Source organism: Colias croceus, chromosome 13 (genome assembly GCF_905220415.1).
Source record: "Colias croceus chromosome 13, ilColCroc2.1".
In the NCBI taxonomy this organism is placed as follows: domain Eukaryota; kingdom Metazoa; phylum Arthropoda; class Insecta; order Lepidoptera; family Pieridae; genus Colias; species Colias croceus.
In genome coordinates this window covers 2,773,022-2,798,961 of record NC_059549.1, presented here as the reverse complement: position 1 = coordinate 2,798,961, position 25,940 = coordinate 2,773,022, and positions in this window count along the sequence as shown.

Below are 25,940 nucleotides of genomic sequence, written 5' to 3'. Positions count from 1 at the left end.
AGTAATTAATAATATCAAATCTTTTTTATTTTTTACTTTTCCGTTTTTGAAGTCGGTTGTTTTTAACGCAGTTAATTTTATTTAATACTTTTTAGTGTAATTTTCAACACGAATCAAACGAGCCCAAACTCGATAAAGTTGAGTCAATATATTACTGAGTTCCTATGGCCACCTTCCGATTCCATCATCAAATCAGCTCTATGTCATGATAATGTTTCATCGCTATCCAATTTACACACTTATACAAAATTTCAGCTCAATCGGTTACCGGGAAGTGAATCAAAGTTACTTGCTACATTCCAATTAAGTCATCGAGTACAGACAAAAATGCTCATAAAATAAAAACTACTGGGCCTAGCCGAATAAAATTTTTATGGGACCAATTCGACACCATCGTGCATCGAACAAAAAAAGAATCACGTAAATCGGTTCAGAAACCTCGGAGTAATCGGTGTACATACATAAAAAAAAAAAAAAAAATATATATACCGGCCGAATTGATAACCTCCTCCTTTTTTTTGAAGTCGGTTAAAAAGCAAAAATCTATGACAAACATAAATGGATTGGAATTTTTGTTTATCTTTAAAAGTCTAGCAATTAGCTGAAAATGCGTAATGGTAATGCTTCACTCTTGTCTCTTAATAAGTGTTCCAAATAGCACCGTTGGTATTAAAGCAATAAAGAAACTTTTAGTTATACCTACTGCAACAAAAAAAATCTAATTCAGTTATACCTACCGTAGTTGTACGAACCTTAATATATTATATTTATACAAAACAAACAAAAACTTATCGCATGTTAAATAACGCGTTATTTATTTTTCTTCTGTAAAAATTGCGTTCTTTTCAAAAGAATTTATAGTTTCTAAAACAAAGGAACTTAACACATATCGCGGTACAATCAAAAATTTCGTTTTGAATTTATTTCCTCTTATCGGTAGCATAAAAGGTCATAATTAAGAAAGCAATAATCATTAATCTTCTGTTGGGAACTACTTCGCGGGCTTTCGTAAGAATTTTATTAATATACTTCGCCTTTGTTCTTAATAACTTAATGCGGATAATTTCGGTTCATACTTTTCGTATATATGAGAATGTATTGTAATAAGGTCGGTTTATTTTACGCAACTTGATACTCATTGTTTCGTGTAGATTAAAGATGATTGTAATCCATATGTACTATAATATTATAAATGCGAAAGTAACTCTGTCTGTCTGTCTGTTACTCAATCACGCCTAAACTACTGAACCAATTTGCATGAAATTTGGTATAGAGATATTTTGATACCCGAGAAAGGACATAGGCTACTTTTTATCCCGGGAAAATGACGCAATCCCGGAAATCCCACGGGAACGGGAACTATGCGGGTTTTTCTTTGACTGCGCGGGCGAAGCTGCGGGTGGAAACCTAGTGATTTGATAAGACTTACTACGAGTATATTAAATCTCTAAGATTTGTAATAATACGTTTTTGGGTGTTACCTACTATGATATCGTAAAAAGCTACTGTTAAAATATTTGTAAAACTGATAATGATAATATCAGCATTACTATCTATGCTTCTAATTTTGTTTGTTGCTATTTAATATGCCATCGATATTAAAGCATTTTATTATTCATAAATAAAAGTAAATAGCAAATTATTATTATTATTTAATTGAATATCATATACCTAGTAGAGTTAGAAAACGCGGTTGTCAATCCAATTAATACAAATGCACAACAGCCGGGAATTTGTCCCATTATCAACATCCGTAATGTGTTAGTCACTAAAAAACCGACCCCATATCGGAAAGCAAGAGTCACATTTCAAGCATATCTTAGTAGTGTCATTATAGAGGGCACATGCCCCACGGGCTTAAAAAATGACACTTTTGTCTCACAAAAAGTGCCAAATTAACGTTTTTTAAAGGAAACGATCTGTTTTCGGTCGTGCCACGTGTGATCGCGCTGTTGGCGTCGAATTCTATTTCAGAGGTTTAGCCACATGTTATGTGTTCTGTTGATACTTTGTCCTCCAAGTCCCTCATCATTGGAACACGTATTTTTAGCACTAGACGGATTGATGACGCCAAGTTTGTGAGCTTAACTTGACTTTAATGCCCCCGTGATATATTATACGTCGTTACAAAGCTGACACGTTGATGCAAGCCCCTTTATGAATTATGCCCTTTGCCGTCATCTTTTATACTTCCTATTAGATTGTAGCAAAACAAAGGGATACAAATTTGAAAATACGATATTCCAATCTGCATTCCGAGCGAACATATCCAATAGTCTGTACAAAACATTGTTTCGTGCAAAGGCCCCGGAGGAAATTCTCTAAAATGTATTCAATAGACACAAAAAAACTTACACAAGCGAGTACAGATAAGGGAAAAGGGAGCGTTCTTAACTGATTCCGACATTATATTCGCATTTGAGAAGATCAAAGAGTGTGTTGTGACATACAGGCGTTCATAAACTTTGCTGGCGAGGTGAACGGAGCCCGAGGGTTGTGGAGTAACACCGTCCTTGTGGGAGCTAGGCTTTGAAACAAAATGCGTTTGCATACATTAAAGAGTAAGAATGTTGAAGATAGGGTGGTACGTTGCGTCCCTCGGGAACTCGCTTTCGGCGATTACGCGGACGGAATGCGCGAACTTCTTGAGTGGATAGTTCGCACGTAACGGTAGCCTTTGAGTATTTACCATCAAAGCGTTTTGCTTGCAACTCGCTTATGTTTCCAAGTATTTGAAAGGCAAATTAGGTACATTTTATTGATCCAAGTTCTGCAATAGAACGATATTTCTAAGCTCTGTTCGGAGGTTCTAAGTTCTGTAACGATTTTATAAAAGTTCCGTTTTCTTATAGGATTCATGAAAATGAAAACTAAAATTGGTTTTAATATTTACACTGTGAAACTCAACAAACTTGCTTTGCTTGACAACGTGTTTTTTTATACTTTCATTAAAAAGCCCTTTAATTATACAAAATTATAAGTCTAAGTGTCATCAAATAAAACACGCGAAGAATATAATAAATCCAAACAATGATTAATCTCATGAACAGTCACAATAAACTTCGTACATTTAATGATATCAAACTGAAATTATAAACAAAGTATAAATAGAATAAGCATTAATTATCCTTTACGAGGAATGGGGTAAGAACTTTGCAATCTCTTAGTAAAATTTTGAGACTAGGGATTAAGTAAATGGAAGACACGTGTATGTGTAAACTGATATAAATTACCTTAAAAGGAGTTTAATACGGAAAGTTGTATGCGTGTTGTAATGCAAGGGCTTTGTTATTGAGTTGGTGTAATTTTCTACGTTGTAAAACTAGAACTGTTGACAAAACCTTTAAAGTAGGTTATGGGTTCATTTATGTTAAATAATAATGGATTTTATTGATATTTAGTCAGTATTCTATAATCGAGATGTTCCTAACTAACAGCGGTAACAGCATTTTGGTATAATAAACTTAGTAAAACTACCAACCGAAATAATAAGAGATGTTTGAAGGAAGTAGTGGTTTAGTGTGAAGTTAACTGCTTAACTCTCATTGCACATTGTACTACATATAGCAATTTGTAGATGTTTAAAGCGAAAATGATCTTTGATGATTATGATATTTACCACTGCAAAATTTCCATGAGTACCTTTAAATGTAATCAATGCAGCATTGAATAATGAAAACATTGTAACACAAACCAATATAAAACCAACAAGTTCACCTTTAATTTCGCCTCCTTCTACATAACCTACATACAGTATCTACGTACTTTAATTTCTTCTCTGTCAGACCGCACGTATTGAACGTTTAATTTGTGAAACGGCCATTATTTTTGGGGTGACTGCGTAGTCTCCTGAGCAATAGAACGCAATAACCACTCTAGATACGACAATAAACTTGCCCAACATTAGACGACAAAGGCCCTAGCCCGAAGATATTATAGGGTTGTCACTGGATAGTTCTTACAATTGTTTTAGACATTTAATAAATAAATATGTAAATAATTACGCTGATTTCAATATATTTTTATATTAAAACATCATACTATGTATTAGATAACTATCATCCCCTATCGGCTCAGGTTGTAAATGTATAAGTTTAGTGTTTACACAGTCACACACTCTATTATCAAAAACTTGTTATAGTAAATAAAAATACGTTAATTCTCAAAGATGTGACACAGATTATTTATAAATTCCTTCAATAGCAATAATTATCCTCGCCCCTATTATATATTATTTATAAAACATCACTCAAATATTCCAAAATCGACAACACGAAAAGCTTTCCGTACCTGACGTAATTTAATTTCTTCATACCCGAGATGTTCTTAAACTTCCAGTACCCAAGTACCTGTTTAAAGTTTCATGTCTCGCTCTCACGCAAATGGGTCAAATTTAAAAAGTTTCAGCAAGTGACAACCCTGCTTGAACCAATTTAATACTGTAAATCCACTGGGTACACTTACCTCTCTACGAAGTCATGCAATGTTGCGTTTTTCTTAACCGCAAGCTGCCATGTGCTGTCGAGTTATAGAAAATATTCAGGTCTAGAAGTGTTTTGTTTTATGCTAGGGTTGTTAGGTATGTAACGTTGAGTAATAAATGATGTAGATTAGCGCCTTGTGTTTGTTTTTAAAATATCAACAGTCGTTAGTGCTGCGGAGTATTACACAAGGGACTGTAATTTAGCAATGAAAATTGAGTTAATATGAAAACATTGATAAAAACATATTAAAATTATATTCATACGTCATTTAAAATTTCTACCAGAGCCCAAAAATCCTATACAACATGTCCCTATAATGTATAAACATTGGATAAATAAAAAGCGAATTGTCAACATACAATCATGACGAGAAAAGCTCAACGACATCCCAATCCTCCCGGGAATGTGCTCGTATTGTTATTTTCTTAAACCATAACTAATTTCTCCATTGCTCATACGAAGGGTCCTTCTTTCTCTATTTATTGCTCCGTACCCTCCGCTAAGTTATCGAAAATATAATGCCTCTAACGCGGAGGAACTTTTACAGCTGATTACTACTTAGGTTTGATAAGATTCGACGATATGTTTGAGGATGAGTCGCTTGTCGCAATATTATTTGATAAATGAATTTTCAAGTGAAACTTCTTTAGGCGCGTTGAGAGTAAATTTTCAAGATCGCGCTATGGCAATACCGTCACATCATGGCAATACCGTCACGTCATTGCAATACCGTCACGACATGTTGTGGAGTAAGGCGACGATTTTGGTATATTTGAATTGCCAAAGAAGTTTCACTTCTGACACGTGTGCTCGGCACACACGCTCTTTCTTTTTATCCTCCTGAAGTAGAATTTGGTTTTTCTTGGGAGATGATCGTGAACATAATGACAGCATATCTAAATCAAATTACATTTCAAATAGTCACATTTGAAATGTAATTTGATTTTGACCCATAATTTAAACAAAAATTTAATCAGATCTTTCATTATAACTGTTTTGCATTTCAATTACAACGCAATTACATCTGTTTTCAAAATTAATCTTGAAAATATGTAATAATCCTTTAATACGTTCCTATAGAACGCGTATAACAGCCAAGGCCTACCCTTATCCACGCTATGCCCAACATCACAATAATCTGGGGGTATTTTCCAAGTTACAATTGCGGGTAAAAGAATAAAATCCAAGCGTAATCCCCACGAGATTAATATTATTTTATCGCCGACGATAAATAACTCGGAAATTCAATAGCCAGGGCAAACGGTAAGCGGAATTATAAGTTTTTTGACACACTAGTAGAAAACTTTTACCCAATTCAATCTTGCGCGGATTTACTCAAATCGCTTTATATTCCATCCCTCAGGAGTCTGTTAGTGTAAAGAAGGTTTGGAACGGTCTAGTGTTTCGTATTTTTATTGTTTCAGTAATACTAAGGTGGATTCAGGTACGAGGAAATCATTGCTTTGCGAAATTGTTTGATTCGGTTGCTCCCGGAGTTTCTTTTATTTATTCTAACCTTTATTATTATGTTTCTCTTCTCCATAATACTCGGGTACCACCAGAAGGACGGTACCCGGATCTTTGGAAGGCTTACGTGGGGACACGGATCCAACACGCAGAGGCCCTTTCGAGACTTTTAATGTGTTGTGGGACACCAGCCGCAGCCTGCTCATGACTGCACTATAGAAATACAGCCCTAGGCAGTCCGCGGCCGATGTAGGACTATTGCAGGGTATGGAAATTTAATAATTAGGCTATGGATTGGGATGCTAAATGGACTGGTACTGGGGACTATGGGAAACTATGGCACCTGCCTTTCTACTAAAAGAAAGTAAAAATATGTTGGCAGGTGGTGACTCGCCCTCTCACTGTATGGGCCCCCGAAACAAGTCGCTGCAATAGTGCGACAAGGGGGCAACATATTGTGAGCAGCTAAGGGTGGAGAGGCGTCCCTGGACTTTAAACTCCGATCACGCGCTCCCTGAGGGTCCAGCATCACGTGCCCACTCGCCACTTACGCTTCGCATCCACCCTTCGAGCTAAAAGCTCTCGCGACTCCACTCTGGCCGGCCGGTTAAGGCAAGCCAGAGGTGGGGGTCCTGTCCTCGTCAGGCTTCACTCCGACCGGCCGGTGAAGGCAAGCCGGAGATGAAGACAGGGGCCTCCCCCGGGAGCACTCGGTTCCCGCGGGGTCGCTACTCCCCGACACCCCGCCACAAGGTGTCCTGCGGGTTGACTGATTGCACGGGTGGAATATCTATTATCACGTAAACAATAGATATCCCAACCGTGGGCGATGGGGTCGTCACATCCCTACGCCCTTATTATTATTATGTCTCTCTCCATAATACACGGGTATCGCCGTAAGGATGATACCCGGTCCTTTGGAAGGCTTACGTGGGGACACAGATCCAACACGCAGAGGCCCTTTAGAGAATTTAATGTGTTGTGGGACACCAGCCGCAGCCTGCCCATGGCTGCACTATAGAGATACAGCCCTGGGCAGTCCGCGGCCAATGTAGGACTATTGCAGAAAAATGGAAATGAATAAAACTGGGTTATGGAAGGGGGTGTTAGATGGACTGGTATATTGGGTCTATGGGGGCTATGGACGTCTGTCTTTTCAATATTAAAAATTGAAAATTATGGCAGACGGTGACTCGCCAGTTCGGTCGATGGGCTCCCAAAAAGGTTACCGATAATGGCAACAAGGGGGCAACATCAGCTGAACGGCTGGGGGTGTAGAGAGGTGCGGCACCGGTTTCACCATCGCGAGCCCGCGGGCCCGGAGCGGGTTTCCCCGCTATTACGCCATTAGACACTTCCACCCCCGAGCATATAGCTCTAGCGGCTCCACTCTGGACGGCCAACAAAGGCAAGCCAGAGGTGGGGGATCCTGAACCTCGTCATTGTTCACTCCGAACTGCCACCGGGACAGCCCAGAGGTGAGGACAGGGACCTCCCCCGGGAGCGCTCGGTTCCCGCGGGGTCGCTACTCCCCAACACCTCGCCACAAGGTGCCCTGCGGGGTGACTGACTGCACGGTTGGGATATCTATTGTAGATATGCCAACCGGGGGCGATGGGGTCGTCACATCCCTACGCCTTAATTATTATTATTATTTATTATTATTAAACATACATACATACAATAATTACAATTACAATTTATTACAATAGGTATACAATTAATATACATGTAAAAGTATATAAATAAAAAGGCTACCAAAACAATTATTTATACAAGCCAATGTTTCCCTAGCTAGGTTACTGGGCAACCTGTGTTTAGGAGAAACAGCTTGCCTCTAATATAAATACACAAAAAGCCTCTTAGCAAGTACTTCATTATTATAAATTAAAATTGGTTACAATAGGGAGTAAGAGAAAAAAAAAAATGTGTAAAATTTAACCTTTGCGTGCCTTATGTGAATTTACATAACCCTTTGTTGGTAACCTGATTTTAATACAAGTTACTTTTTTACATCTTGTATATCGCTCACATTTATATTTATGCCTGTTTTCCTTTGAGACCATAATCGTGTTTTAGTTTGAGAAAATACATTTTTTGTTCATTGTATGAAGGGTTATGAGATAAAGTGTTGTGAATATTTTTTTTTGAAACGAGCTATGCTCGCAGACAAAAGCTTCCATAAAGTTTATAGTTATTATATTTCTTACATAATATTATATATTTACAAGGTAAGTTGTACATAATTCACACATACGGCTAAGTTTGCTCATAAAATATAGCCGCAAAAATAATCGCATACAAAAAATCACACATAAGTTCACAAAAACCACAATAAATGATAATATATTTGTTTCACTTACAATATTAGACTCAGCCTTAGATCATTAAGTAAATGATCTAAGGACTCAGCTCATCTATAAATATATTTGATAGACCGCTTCTATAATTGACTTTATCTATACATGAGATTAAAACTGATGTATCGTAAACATATTTTCGGTTCACCAGCTACAACCCAATAACCTTGTTTGCTGAAAGTCATAACCTTGTTCATAACCTTCGTGAAAACGACGCAATGCGTTCATTATGCCCCTCATTAAGCACGATAAATTTCAAAGTACGTATTATAGTGTCATTTTAAGCAAATTTTTAATTATAACGACCTTTTAAAATTTGTTGTATTAGCAAAATTTACGAGGTTGTCCGAAGTGTTTTATTATAATTTTCTATTGTACATTTAAAATTACTGAGGTTTATAGGATAATGGTATATGCTAGTGTTCAAAAGTACGATGAAAAGTACTATGTTCTGAAATACAATTCACTCAGCCCAACTCCTCCGTAGTTGAACCTGGATAAAAAAAAAAAATAGTCTATATTATCGTTCATGAATATTAGAGCATTCTATCAATTGACAGACGTAAAAGCATTATAATAGAATTGGCACAGCATAAAATAAGCGTCTCAAACCTCATCTATATTGTTACGCATGCATTGTACAGTCCAAAAAACATTTGTACCGTTCACGCAACAAATCAACGGCGGATTTAGCTCAGAGAAATGTGGCATCATTCGTAGGAGACTTTATTATGAAGAATTGGCAATTTTCACGTATCTTATTTTATGTAGTCCTGAGATTGGACCATTATTCAACAGATGCGTACCATTTATACGAATTTTCTGTATATGGGATTCTTGTTTAATTTTAATTTGCGAATATAAATGGTGGCTTAGTATTTTAGATATGTACCTAAATATACTGGAGATAATGTTTACATTATATTAATAAGAATATTTTGTTTTTGAAGGTCGATACATTTTATCATTGAATATTTTGTTCTTGCAAGTCGATTATGAAATAGACATTTATTTTGTGAGTATGATTAACAAATGAATGAATGAATTCATGAATAAGATGGCCTGAATCTTTTAATATTTCAATATTTTTCTCTTTGTTGTCATATTCAATACCTCCACTTTCTTACACGGTAAGAATGACTATAAAATATATCATCATGAATATCTTCAAAATTTGCAGCACAAGAGGTACCAAGACTACAAAATTAGAAAGTTACCAGAAACTTCTGCATAACGAATTCAGAGTTCACTCACCCTCATCCCCGAAAATATGACATGCACCCTCTTAGACAAATCATTTCATTTCCCCATTCAAAGGGACTCCATACGTGACTTTGTGCGCCTATCAATTATGGACGAGTGCTATGATGTCAAAATATATACCCATGAAGAAGGTATTTGAATTTTTCATGCTTAAAATAGACTAATATTGTGCTTTTTGCAAGGAAGAAACTTAGGAAACTTATTTTTATGATAAAGTTATATCTTTATATATATTTGTGAGTATTTTTCATTCTTGTAATTTAAAAAGGTTTCTTCACTCTACATGCAGTCAAAATCTGCCCTAAAAAAACCTTATTATAATGTTGTTATTATGCATTTCGTTTATTTTTGTTTGCACATTAGTGGCACTTTACATTATTTTAATGACCTAATATATTAAATGAAAATTGCACTGTAGTTTATAATATTCACATCAAACACCATTTCTGAAGAATGATTTAAACTGCAAAACTTTATAAGTTCGGTAGTTCCCACAAAAACTTATAACACATCGCAGGAAACAAAACGTGTAAACGGCTACCTAATAAATAGCCCTAATGCCAAAATACGCCTAAACTGTTCAATAACATGTGGCGAAAATTCATTTCTGGCGACTTTACCCGCCTAATAAGGGCACGTCTTCACGAAATTGTTTCCTCTTCGCCGTACACTTTGTCATAGTCAACATGAATGTCCAGGGAAATTGCCCTCCAGTTCAAGCGAGCCTTATAATTAGGACCGGCTAATGTCCCGGAAAAACAATTTCATAAAACATCTTCTTGCGGGCTCCGCATAAAAAGAAATAAGATACTAAATAAACGTCTACTTTCACGGATCGTCTGACATTAATACGGATATCGTTGTATTGTAGGGCTATCTCATTGTTATACTCTAAACGTGGAAATTTCATTTTGCAGAGAATTTGCCTGCTCTAAATATTGCTGGTTGTGGAAGGAAATTGTTCTTTTAAAAGGTAAGGTTTAAAGAGTTTGCTTTTTATAGCGATGTGTCTATTAAATAACGTACCTTTATATTTAACAAGTCAATAACTGCGTTAAAAACAACCGACTTCAAACTTGCACTTGCAACATTTACAAATACAGACAAAAATGCTCATAAAATAAAAACTGCTGGGCCTATCCGAATAAAATTTTTATGGGACCAATTCGACACCATCCCGCATCGAACAAAAAAAGAATCACGTAAATCGGTTCAGAAACCTCGGAGTAATCGGTGTACATACATAAAAAAAATAAAAAAAAAATATACCGGCCGAATTGATAACCTCCTCCTTTTTTTTGAAGTTGGTTAATAATAATAATTTAATGTTATTATGAGATAAATAATTATAGGCAACGTGTTAACGACATTATAAAACACAGGTATTGTTTATTTTATTTTGCATAGAGCAGAGTTATAAATGTTAAATATGTAATTGTTTTTTACGTATTATAAAAAAACATACCGGCCGAATTGATAACCTCCTCCTTTTTTTTTGAAGTCGGTTAAAAAGACTGAACACAGCTTAGAATTTAATTCCTTTTTAGATAATGTTATAGAGTCAATCGTAGTCGAGCAAGACTGACAAAAATCGAAGAGATTTGATGTGGAAATGATAATATGATGGCACATGGAAGACTGAACACGTAACACGCAACAAGCAAAACGCAGAAAGCTTCTATATAAATCTATTATAAATTTCATTAGTCAATTGTCAATTATCCTCACCATAAATCCTAAGTGAACGAAGACCACAGCAACAGCTACTTTCAATTGAAAATTCGAAGAAAAGATCCCAACTGTATGGCAACAAATGGCTTAAACTTGGATGATACCACCACTACGATAAACTATCTAAATATATAAAATCAAGTTAAAAACCCACATTAATTTAAATTAAACAATCCCAAATATTTATCTTGACCCTGATAATACACAAATCCGCTTATCTGTATAAACAATTGAAATAAAAGCAATTTTAATACAAACTAATGGATTTGAAAATAATTGAACTGACCATAGTACATTAGTTATCCCGGTATCGCAGTCTTATCTCCGGAAACTTATTAAGATAAGTCGTTACGGATAAAGCTCGTTTGTCTTATTGGTCGGAATGGATAAATGGATAAATTAGCCGACCCTATTATCGATAGTTCTGATGGACAGCTCTAGATTATGAGTGATCCAGCCCTATCGTGTTATGTTAACCATTTGCTTATGTGATACGTCGACATAAGCCTGCAAGCTTACACAATAATTCCTATGGCATATTGTAGTGAAAATGTAGTGATGAACGAAATAATTTCTTGGTTGTTTTGTATGGAAATTTTTGAATAAATAACGATATACTTCTACTAATAATTGTAAGGTTCCTTTGTAAATTTTGTGCAACTTTTTACTTCAAAAGCAGACAAAAAGTATATTCCCCTAAAAAAATCGTTATAATTTCTAAATATTTAAATTGAGAGATAAATTTCTATTTTATTCAACGATATTTTATTACTTTTGTCTCTATAAATTAATATAACGAATTAAATATACAAAACATAATTTATACAGCGTGTTCAAAATTCACATCTGCGACGTGGAATTAAAAATTTAAAAAATTCATTCAATTATTCATAGTCTCAATTGAATGCTAAAACCAAAGCGTCCGTGACTAATATTGAAATATGCAAGTGTCAGGATAGGGCACGGTGCATGTGATGGCAGTCGAAATTGCATGTGACGTTTAGTCATGCCTAGTACCCTATAGTGTCTATCGTATACATGTAGATATAGAACGCGTTCATAGTGGGGTACTAGATTAAAAAAATCAAATTTTATAAAGCGGATTTGTACATAAAGATAAAGAAAAACATGACGTTTGAGAAACGTAAATAATAATATAATTAAGTGTAAAAATTAATTAGTTCACTATTTATTTTTTGCCAGGAAAATCTGCATATTGTTGACTTAGTTATGGTTCTTACTTGCTGAATGAATAAGTTGCTTTGTTTGCTTTGGTTTTGAAAATATTGTAGGCTTCAATTTATTTCAATAGAATAAATAAACACATTGATGATTACAAAATGTATCTCAATAAAGTCGTGTAATTACCAGCTAATAGAATTTGTGTTATAATTCTCATCTTTGAATTGTGTTATTATTTATCCATAAATTGTTTGCTTTGTTTTATCCTGTTAGCTGTTATTGTACGAGTATACAGTATCTCAGTGTGAACACACAAGACCGGTCCCTGTTTTCGGGAAATAAATTACGCAAACAATTAAATATCGGCAGTAATGTGAACATGGGGTGCGACAATTTGTCTAGACCGGTCCGTTGGGGTCTACTCCTGCTTGGCTTATACAGCGTGTGCTTATTATAATTATAAATTATTATGTACGCTGTATTTCATGTTAGCAACTCGCTAATACAGGAGTCGTGTTGTTTACATTTCCACTAAAAATTTTAACACAAATTTCGTATTATTAACATGATTACCAAATATGTGAAAAAAGACATTGAGAAACAGAAAAAAATACAATACTTAGTATCACAATATATTGCTAATAAATACGTCATATTAAATTACGATTCTCGAAGATGTTGTTTTAGTTAAAATATTCAGTTATACCTACATACTACATAGTCTATCTAGGACACCCTGTATAAGAATGTCCTGTAATAAAAGCAAATCGTGTAGTTAATGTAATTATGAGGCCGTACCGTAAACGTTCCTGACTTGTTGCGATTAAGAAATTGTCTCTGTGGCAGAGCTATGAAACATTTTATAGTTTATTTAAGGGACAAGTTTCAACCTTCGTAACTTTCAGGTTGAGTTTATAACGTGTCGTTATACAGAGTGCTTTTGTTTTATTATAAAGTTGTTTTTAGTGGTAAAATTTTCATAGGTACATTTTTTTAGAAACTCATAGGTACTCAATGTTTAAAAACAACACTTAGTTATACAGATTATTATTAAAAATGTAATATTTACAGAACATTTAAACTACTTAATAACTATAATATTATTTACACAACATATTAAAGTACATAATAAAATTAACGTATTCAGAGTATTTCAAAACATAAATCATTAATGAAAATATATAAATTAATGTAGCGGTGCTTTAAATGAATTAGATCCAACATCAAAACAAACAAATAATGCGCCAAATGTTTGCAACTAATGCAAAATTTTAATGAATGCCAGCATTCATTGGTAAGTTAATGAAACTCTCCCTAAGTCTGAATGCGAACTCATTCATTCTAACCCATTGCAAATTACTAAGCCTGTACCTATGTACTTATGAAATTGCTCCATTCAATTCCTATAGTTTATGTAAAGGTAATCTATACGCCTCTTAACCCTCACGATAGGTTGAGTTATAATATTATTATGTTTGAATATGCATCTATCTATTAATTAGTTTCGTAATTGATGTTTGTATATTTTTTATGAAAGTATAAATTATTAATTATATTATGCACTGTTAAATCCATAGAATACGTCTTAGGGAAAAATATTTCCTAGGCACATAATATATTTGAAAGTGCCGTTCTGATAACGGCTACTCCGTTAAAAAACTTTTTTATTGATTTTAAAATGATGAATTAATCGATACGTGTGTGGTGTACTGTATTCTAACGTGTAAAGAAAACTCATTTTTGGTTTTAAGCACATAAGTTTATTCTTGATGCAATATTAACTTTTTTTCATCAGTCGATTTGTAAAGGCATTTATGACAAAACAGATAAAATTCAGCCTTTAAAACTGTAAAACTGTTACAAGTAAATAACAATAACATCAATCGGCCTTTATCATATTATACCGAAACATTCATTATTAACTAGCATAAACCACGATTGCAGCTAATAAAATCCGCAATAACCAGCCGCTGAATGCGTTTAAAATGTAAAAGAGATATATTTTATATAATATCCACGTTAATAGCGCTTTCTGTGGGCAATTACTTACCGAAATAGACCAATTAATAACATCTGAGCTCAAGTAAACTCCACAAACGTGATACTGCAAGATCGAGTTACTAAATTATATGAAACAGCCCGAAATTTTTTGAAATTAAGTTTCCAACGTTTCCTATTCCACTATTTTATTAAATAGCTCAGAAAATTTAGACCAATGGATTAAAAACTATCTTCTTGCCTGTGCCTTCCAATTACGAGGTGGAAGAAATGCATGTTCCTAGTGCCCTAGAAGTTAATATAGGTACTCGGGTAACAAAACATTTCTGATATGTTTTACCAAATTATTTTGAGTTGCCGCTAACTTGAATACGCTAGTATAAGCTTTCATAAAAGTGCAGTAAGTTTAGTTTTAGTTATAACTTTTGTTTTTGAGTATATAACATAAAGTACGTGTATATTGCTTTTTTAAATTTAAACTACCTAAGTACACAGAACACTAAACCTAATTCATTATTTAGTATAATATGATTCCTTTAAGTGACTTAATCGCTAAAGAAATTACTAAATGCAATTGTATTTAATAATTAATAGAAATTAAATTACAATAAAATACGTAACTTTCATTGAAAGACCATCCATTACCTCCTAATCATTTACATTACATTACTGAAGCCTATCACGCTCAATACTTGGCACTAATATTTTCCTCATGCTATTTTTGATCTCCTTCACACTAACGTTCTGCAAACGCTCCTGTAGGCAATTCAAGTTGTAAATTGAATTCAATTTAAGCATAACATCGCCGTCGTGTCGCAAAACTGCCTGAAGCAACGCACGTGCCACTTTCAGTACCTATACGTACACGTTTGAACTGTATAGAGAAGCTGTTATAATATGTGGCTTGTAATTACAGTATATAATAGAATAACATACGATATTATTATACAAATAGATAATTAACATTGAGGCAAAACATCTGCCAGAGACACATATTGTTGCCTTTTTACATCCTTTTATTAGCTTCACCTGTTTATTTATGTAAAGAACACCTATAATATCATATCCTATCTCCGATTTTAAGGGACAGATCAAATTTTGTACCTACACTTGTTAAAGATCGGTGACAGTAAAATAATTTCTTTTCGATTTTTTTAACTACCTACATTAATTATTAAGATCTAGCAAGCTGTAATAATGTGTCTATATTTTTAAGGGTTTAGTTTTTTAGTTTAGTTTAAGATACCAGTATTTAAGTATTACTTCTACACCAGCAAATGCAGTTTGTTGAATAGTTTTAGCAAAGTAAAAGTCAATATCAGGGGATGAAGCCACGCAGTATAATTTAAGTTTATGATTTAGGTGACATGCGTTAACATTATACGAGCTCTTGGGCGGTGGGACCGTCATCTGTCACATTTCAAAGAGAGATGAGAATTTTATGCAATCGTGATCTTAGATAAAGCTAGGAGGGTGCGTGCCTAGATAGACGCTTTATTCTAACGCGAGTCGACAACAAATAACGAATAAATATTCCTTTTTTATTGTTGGATTGGGAATGCTTTGATTTAGGGTGAGATGAGGGGGTGACGAATTGTGGTCGAGATTATTTGGGATAGGAACTTCACTGTCACAATTTTGGGTATCAAGTTTCATCTATATTTGTTCGCTTCGACCCGGGGTTGTGGTTAACGCTTATATTTCAGTCTTGCAAATAATTTAACAGAAATGTTATTTGACGCTTCAACGCGCCGCTCGTAAAGAAGTAATTTTTGATCTGAGTTCAGATGAATTCAAGTTCGTTGAGTTTAATGAAGTTGTATTTATATTGCATGTTAGATTTAGTTTGATATTTTATATAAAAACTATCGTGACACTTCATTTTATAATCTTATTGGATTTTATATATGCGAGTTCTTTTGTACGATTTATTTCTAACTGATGCTCCTAGATACTGAGTTCTGGATTATGTTTGGAATTTCAGTTGTTTAATTAACTATGCTTTATTCTATAGCTTTTTATCGTGAGAACTCTCACGTAGGTTTCACTGCATGTTTTGCTTTGCTCTCTGTAAGAAATCAATGTATATTAACTTATACACATATACAATGCATATATACAATGTATATAACATTTTTTATTTGAATATGTTAGATAATGTAATATTAACTTTAGCATCTTAAAAACAAATTATGATCAGTAGATAAAATTACATTTCCATCGGGCTGCTGTTTTGCTGCAATAGGTTACTTCTAAAAAAACATCTTTAAAAAATTCATGCAATTCCTGTTCCGTAATAGCATACGGAAAAGGAAAGTGATATCAACCCTAATTCAATATATACCAAAAAGGTCGAAAAGCATGAAGTTTTTTCTCATATCGACGTAATATTCCAAGTGATATTTACAGCACGTGTTTTCGATAACATCAAATATTAATACTAACACTCCCCAAATCCGTCGCAATAAAAACAATCGGCTCAAGATCCGTAGGAAATAAGAAACAGACGAAGCTTGCACCGAAACCATGGGATGTAGGTACTTCCCTTTTTAGGGTTCCGAACTAATAAAGGAAAAGATAGTAGCCGTCTATACGGCTCCTACTTATTATCACTTTATTGTTCTTCTGTCTGTCTATCAAGAATCTTTTTTTAGGAACGATCTTATTTTAAAAAGCAGAAATTCATATCAATAATTCGGATATTCTGTCCCTTGAAGCTGTAAGGTACTTCCCGTGAACACAGAATCTTGAAATTTTATACGAAGCAACGTCAAATAGAAATGTGAAAAGAATAAAAAATTAAACATATAATATAAAAAAAAACATGTTTATATGGAACCCTCGGTGCGCGAGTCCGTCTCGCACTTGGCCAGTTTTTTATGGGGGACGAAAAATTATGTTTCCCTGATATATGAGGGCACCTCTCAGAATTTGAACGTGTCGTATTTGAAACACTTAGTAGCAGAGGTGGGGAGTCCTTAATAAATTTCGTATAAAGGGTCGACGGCGGCAATTGTAAAATTTATCGCCCGGATGCTTTGGGTTCTATTTTAATAATAGAAACGTATGATTTGGTTTGTTCAATGATATGAGCGTTATGGACTTTGATTTTGAATATGGTTGAAATTTTGATCATCGAGATATATTACTAATAAATAAATAAATTATTTGAATTATTCGAGGCTCTGCTATTATAAGCCTCTTACCTAACCTTTTCTAAATTCATCGAACGTAACAAAATTGAAGTAGCTAAATGATAAAATTAAAAGGAAATAAATTCTACTTATTAGTACTTATAGTATTACTTATAGATATTTGATGTGTTTTGGTAATATACAAAAAAATCTTTGAGTTTATACACTAGTACACTACCGCAAGGACTATTACAAAACTATGCTCAAATATCAAGGCCAACTGTTACAATCGATTCTAAGTAGATCAGGAACAATAGGAAACACGATATAAATAAAGGCAAAGTTTATCTCGCAGTCTGCAATCAGTCGTAGCTAGATGCACGACTGATCACAAGACCTTTACCTTATGTGGCCTAGAACTTGAGTGCTGTAGATGGCATATTGATACATCCACAGACTATCAAGAGAGAAGCAAGTTTAAGAAAGCCTGCGTTTCCAAGCCATTTTCTCTATTCAAAGCCATTCAAAACGGCTAAATTTAATGTGGTGTGAGCCTTATAGGCATAAGCTGTAGAAATAATAACTGTTTCTGTAAATTATTTACCTATAAGTAGTCACAATAATTATTAGCTCGAACAACACTTTGCTTCATAAAGTGAGGATTTTTAATTATTGTGTACTTAATCATTAATATTTGTTTATGTCAACTTCACTAGCTGTTTATTTTAGCTAATTATTGGAGGTGGTGGAGGTTCAAGGCTTCTTATAAACAAAGTCTAAACACTTCAAGCTCTATTATACAGACAGCAGCTTTAAAAGCGACGATTTAAATTTATTTGTTTTTTCTTCTCAATCCACTGCCAGATCCACACGTGACATGGCCGCGGGCGAGTTTTGTAAAACCTAATGCAAACTCCGTCTGTCCATTTGTTGAACGTCGTCACTAATAGAGAAACTCCATTTAAAACTTACTTACCCTCCGAGGGGAGAATAGCTATTTATTTCACATTTTTAAATGCTTAAAATTGCTCTCAAGGCGTATATTAGATTTATAAAGATCGGTCCGCCATTATTTTTATAGCTATTGCCTTTCTGAATTTATTGCTAAAGTAAAGCCATGTATAAATTTTTAATGCTCAATATTGTACTTATCGTGTATTTTCAGTATTGGAGTTTTCGGTGTGATGTAATTAAATTTACATAATAATTGTGCGTACATTGCACGTAAGTACACTTTATTTCTCTTGCTGAATTACTTTTTTTTAAACCAATATCAAACGATCAATCGAATTATCGATTCCCTTTACTAATGCTCCTTCAAAGTCCTTTTCTAAATGGAGTTACAAAATCTGCATACTTAAGTGAACGAGCGCCCTCACTCTTAACTCTCAAAACACGCTGTCCTCAGAATGTATGTAAATTGGTAAATGTAATAAATTGCATATTTATCCAGTAATGGGGCTTTGATGTGTGGGGCGGTGGGACGATGGGACGTGTCTCTGTAATCCTTAGCCTACTATTTTGGTGTGAGGTTCGAGTAATTGTAACATTAGAGGTATTATTATAACTCAAATGCAGGCGTAATGGTCTTGTTCCTGTAATCGTAGATATTAATATACGTTTGTTTTGTTTGTAAATACTTTCTTCTATAATTTCAATTTTTGTTTATAACAATAGTTAAATAACTAAAGAAAGGAATATAAAATCAAAACTCTCTCAATGATTTTGTAACAGTAGTATACATAATTGCAAAATATGACGTAGCGTATCTTTACATAGAGTAATTAACGAAAAATACTATGGCAGCTTGAATATATTATTTAGTTGCAAAAGTACATTATATAAACGAGATATTTTATTAAATTATTAGTATAAAATATCGTTATAAATTAACAATAACTGTAACATATTTTCTGTTCAATCAACCTTGCATCATGCGGGTTTATAATTATATAGGTAACATCAAATATTGACACAAGAGCAGATTATCTTCGAAGATAAATGTAAAATTATGACGTTAAATAGATGCTGGTATAGTTGAAATCAACTAAATGGTTTTTGAATACCTACTTTTTGTAATAATAATAAAACATTATATTTTTACCAGTGTAAGCTTTATATTATTTTTAAATTATGGCAATCTTATCAGTAAATAATCGGTTTATAAATTTAACAAAATATGATATGACTTTGGATGAACTTTAAGTTCCTAATATTATTTACCGTCAGTTTTACAATTTATCTACGTTTTGATTGCAACGTATTTAAATGTGTTTGTGAGCCAATCACAAACGTAGTTGTTTACTATTAATAGTAAATAGAAGATTCTGAAAATTTTCAATTTTTTTTAAAACCATTTTTTAAACACTCAAAAGAATGTAATGTATTAAATTTCTTGTGTAGTTTCATAAAATGTGCTAATAGAACTGACAGAGGGGAAAATTTTATCCCTTCATATGGGGTCTCACAAAATTGATTTTATTACGTCTCACAATTTTTGTCGCATCAAACAGTTTAGTGATTTAATTTTTTTATTTGAACTTATTTTCTATGGTTTGAAGAAATTTTCAAGTACCTTCCTTACGACAAAATAATATTAATCAACCATACAAGAAATAAGAGTAAGAATATATTATGTACTTCGATATTACCAGAAGTTACGAAACTCCTTGCTTCATGTGCAAATTTACACAGTCGAAGTCATTACATCCCCGAAATGTAAGTAAGCATTGATTAGCTTTATTGATAAATAATAGCAAACCGTAATTCAAAGGGGAAGACGTAAACGGAAACCAGTCGGCACGATTCAATTCAGTCTATGGACAGTAATAATAATGATCCTACTTCCTTGCCATGCGGAACTCCCGTCGGAAGCATTTGCCATTGATTTTTCCGCAAAATAATATACTATCTTCAATCTATCCTTACCATTGTTTTCGGACCCTATTTCAACCAGATTCGATATAATGTCGCATGGTTTTGAGTGCATTAGATTCGGTAGAATACGTCTGCCATGCCGCTCGACACGTGACTCCAGAATAAAAGACTTCACGCCTGATCAACCTCGCTAGATGTGAATAGAATTGCCCGTATTGTATCATATAATGTGGGGTGCGTCAATTCATTTACGAAGATAAAAGGTTAGTTTTATTCACAATTTTTCATATCAAATTTGACTAGACATTTGAAGATATAAATGGATTTCCACTAAACAAAAGAAAATCCAATTTTCGATTCTATTTTCGACATCATTTCTTTACGACTAACGACTATGCTAAATCGCCCACACTTCAATGTACCAAATTTGTGACCATCAAGCATTCTCATAATCAAATCCGTCACTCCATGCAAATCTGTTTCCTTCTTTTTTGAGCTCTTATGCATAATGTGATTAGAAACCCAATATTAGGGTCCCTCCGTCAAGGGCGCTAAATAAGGAGCGTCGTTTTCCGCCCGAGGCACCTTTCGTACTTTTTAAAGCAACGTCACGAATACTGAAAGTCTCTTTTATTGGTCGCCATTATGATAATTACATTAAGGACGGTCCTGTCGATACTCTGTCTTTCGAATTTGTTCTGTTGTTACGCTAAGACGTCTGTCCCTTGAATATTGATCAGCTCATTTGGGGAAATCGCACCTATTGTCTACGTGACAGTTTTACATCAAGGATTGAGCCCGCATTAAATTTCGTGGTTCGCTAATCAAATTGGACGGAATTAAAACTTCGCGTGGGGAATTTGCTTTTTTCATACCTTCGAATTGCAGGTTTATTTTTTATCGATGCTTGAAAATATTCTCTGGAATATCCAGAAAGCGCAGAAAGCGCATTAAAAGTTTCATGGTCTTCAGTAAAAAAAATGTAATTGATAGAAAACCGAAAACTTTATACGGTGCGATAACCTTATGAGCGTCTGTATCGTCATATTATAGACGCTCATAAGTTATTAGTTACACGTCTGTAGCTCTGCAGTAGCTAATAACTTATGAGCGTCTGTATCGTCATATTATAGACGCTCATAAGTTATTAGTTACACGTCTGTAGCTCTGCAGTAGCTAATAACTTATGAGCGTCTGTATCGTCATATTATAGACGCTCATAAGTTATTAGTTACACGTCTGTAGCTCTGCAGTAGCTAATAACTTATGAGCGTCTGTATCGTCATATTATAGACGCTCATAAGTTATTAGTTACACGTCTGTAGCTCTGCAGTAGCTAATAACTTATGAGCGTCTGTATCGTCATATTATAGACGCTCATAAGTTATTAGTTACACGTCTGTAGCTCTGCAGTAGCTTATAACTTATGAGCGTCTGTATCGTCATATTATAGACGCTCATAAGTTATTAGTTACACGTCTGTATCTCTGCAGTAGCTAATAACTTATGAGCGTCCGTAGACTGTAGGACATAATATTATACTAAGATTCTCGATGACGGATGGCTCGAATTTTATTGTAGTGCTATTACAAAGTACACACTTACAAATTATTTTAGTATGCGTAAAAAATAAAAATAGACCATAAATATTTATTTAACCATAAATATTCCTGCCGCACAATTCCACCATCGCACAACCCGCCATAAAAATCTTTACCATCCTCACCACCTGGATGGCTGACGGAGCACCACAGTGCGATTCACTCGCACTTTTCTTCCACGGACCTGTAAGCTCTGGAATAGTCTACCACCTGCCGTGTTTCCTAGGAGCTATGATTTGGAAAATTTTAAGAAAAAAGCATATCGTTTCTTAAAAGGCCAGTAAATTCCCGCCACTCCACGCATAGCTTCCGCTTCATTATTTTTTTTTATATATTATTTAATTCCGTGTTCCCCCTTATCCTACTCTGGTAGGCAACTCTACTCTATGGGCGACGCAACCTGCTTACCACCAGGCAGTGCGTCCGCTCGTTTGCCTTCCCATAACATAAAAAAAAAATTAGATTAGCACAGCTTAAACTCAAATCCTGCTTATCGGAAACAGCTCAAACGGTTTTAATAGCAATAGCATGTATATTTCATATAAAACGCTTTCCAGCCTTTATTTTCAATCGACAATTGTTTGTGTCATCATGCCCAACGTGAATTTTATGAGAATTCAACCATATTTTTTTATCACAATATTTGTATTTGCTTTAAAATGTTTTTGAAAAATCTAGGTAGCTTGTTTCCTGTCATATGACAGAATGTTTTTGTATCGCTGTCCAGACTAAATGAAAATATTATTGTTATCATAATATTGTGATTGGGAAACAAAGCGTATAGTGTGGATGTGAAGCTTTTTTAACTGAATAGATACCTAATACCTATATCTAAAGCAAATTCTGTAAACCGGAAATAAATTACTTCTGTTAGCCGTACCTATATATTTTAGATTTTACAAAGTAATCGCTAATACAAAGTCGTAGATATGGGTTAAAAAATTCTACGCTTAACAAGAATCTAGAACCAACATAGTATTCACAATCTACATAGATAACAGTTCACATTCATTGCACAGTTTTAGTCATACAAGCTTTTTGCACAATTGCCTTCACGTCCCGTCGCAATAAAATATGTCCACTACATTTAAATTTGAACGCTAACAAAACCACGGCCCCAAAAATGATAATAGCCACTTGTGAAATGTTGTATTATCCAATCCTCTCGTTTTACGAATCATTAAACCTCTGTTTGTTGGAACATGCGCGGGCACGGACCGGCATCGTCTCGGAATTGAACAAAAACGCTAAAAGGTCTCCTCAATCCCTTTTAAAGCGCTATTTTCTTTTATATTCAATGAACCGTGAAAATGTGGACGAGTTTACGCAGGGATTGTGTTAGCGTACAACGCAATGTGCTGAATTGCTGAAAATGTGATTAAATCGCGGTTTTATCTGTCGGAAATCTAAATTGTTAGCATTTATTCGATGTGTTAAGACCGTGATTGCCTTATACCTATGCCAGTAAAATTTAATACAATAAATACGATAAAAAAAACATTGTAAGAAAAGAGGGTACAAAAATACGCAAATTAAGCTAATTTAAATTTCTTGAACCTTTTTGCCCTGTAATATTTTTCGGGTATTCATTGTCAAATTTTATTTCGAGGTTGATTAACCCGTCCCTTGGTTCGTTGGCTGTATCAAAATTGAGCTATTTCAAAACGAATTACGTACAAAGCGAAATACTCTGCTATCAAATAACTGAGTTGCATTTGAAACGTTTTGAAAACTCACTAAGTTAATTTGTGCTATGAAGCGATTTAATAGCTGCCAATCTAACGGGAACAATTTGAGTTACTATTGGATGAAGGCTTTGAACGTGTTCAACATTAAGTGCATTACTCTAGTGGGAACAGCCTGTGAGATACTTAAATTTTGTTTGTTATATCCGTTGTAACTTTGTGGCCGAAATATGACTTCTACAATGTAACGATATCCTTTATGTACCTATTAATAGTAAAATACAAAAGAACGTACATAACTTTTGTAATTCTTATACTTCTGCGAATACTATAATAGAGAAAGTTTGAAAGAATGGCAGTTATGTTTGTAACTTTTACACGCTAGAAGCATTAAACAAATTTTGATGATGCTTTACACTGAGACGTAGCTTATGTATCAGAATATCCAAGTTTATGTGTTTGCTTGAAACCTTCTATGAAAATTGAGAGCTAAGGTAAAATCCGCTATACAGGCTAAGTACGGGTTACTACATGTTTATAAGATACTAATTTTAACCAAATAATTCAACAGTGTAAACATATTCAGATTTAAAATAAACACAGATCGATAATATTTTTAAGGAAGACTCCAACATTTGTTAAAAGTTTTTTGTACTTGATATTTAAATAAAACACGCTCCTAGAATAATATTATATGGACAAAAAAATGTTATTATAATTTCGCGAATTACTTCTGACCGTGTTCCTAACATAATTCCTAATAGAGGGTGAAAGTTTTAACAATATAAACAAGTTGTAATAAGCAAAGTAACGTTATTTTCTCAGCTAGACTAGCAGTGGGAATGTTTGTATAAAAGAAGCGAATTCCAATTTAAGGGGCGACGCAAACTTATTATTCCTTATTCCTTTATATTTTCCCCAACAAGAGAAACTAATCTAAAGAAAATTTTCGAGTCCTGTGAAGAAAATAAGCTTATAAGGAAGTGCAGTTTGCTTGCACGAATACCGCCTAGAAACTGCGTGGCAACAAAGTTTAAATTAAACTTTTTCTATACAAATAAGAATGACTGTTCCAGTCTGTTTGGGTAATGTTTCATGCCCGGTTCATATATTCAACGGATCGTCATAGTATCAAAGCTACTATCCGTTTTTCTAGAACTAACTACGAGTCGTTAATACCGTTCCACAATTTTATTTCTTGACGTGCTATCGACGGACATCCGTTGGTCATAAAAATACCGAGCCCTCTTCACTCACAGATGTGCGTTTCGTTATAAGCCAAATTGAAATTAAAATTACACAAAATTCAGGACAAAATAAGTTAAATATACAGCCGAATTATAAACTTTAAGAATAAAGTTTCTTATTAAGAAAGAACTAATACTAAAGAACTATATATTTGTAGACATCTGCGTGATAATTTTCCTTCTAAACAACCTAATGCGTTACACAGAAAGCAAAAACGGAACGTTTTTCTCGCGCACGCGTGCATTGCTTGTCAGTTGTCAAATTATTGTCATTCATTGTTGATTGATGATTCATTGTCAAGTTTTATAATTATTAAAGAATAACAATACAACGACGACTGTTTATATATTTATTAAAAATGGATATTACGCCGGTAAGTAGGTACGCCTTTATATTTCTTCTTTAAAATCGTCTGCCGCTTACTTTTTGCTTCGGACACTCTTAAGTCAAACAGGTATTTCTGTTACAGAAATCGAAGAAGGCTATGAGTAAAGACGAGGTTGCTCAATAATTATAACCAGTAAGGAGACTAATGCTTCTACTAATAAATTAAAGGATGAATGTTGGACTTCATTGACCAACACATTTAATGCAAAAAGTGGTCAGATACCAGGAAAACTTTTTATTTTCAGCCAAAAAATTCAAACATAATAAGGATGATGGACAAATATTATGAAGAAATAATTGAAATAATGAACACACAATAATTGAAATACTGAACACACAATAACTAATTAATTTTTGTATATTATTAAGCAATATATCTAGACATACGGTAGAAAAAGAATTTGTTAGTGCTAAATGTAAATCTTATCCCATCAAAAACATCCTGTAAAAAACCCAAGTCTCGCAGCTCAGTCTTTCTACCGTCAAAAGTTGTGAGATCCATGTAATACCAAGTCGGTTAATC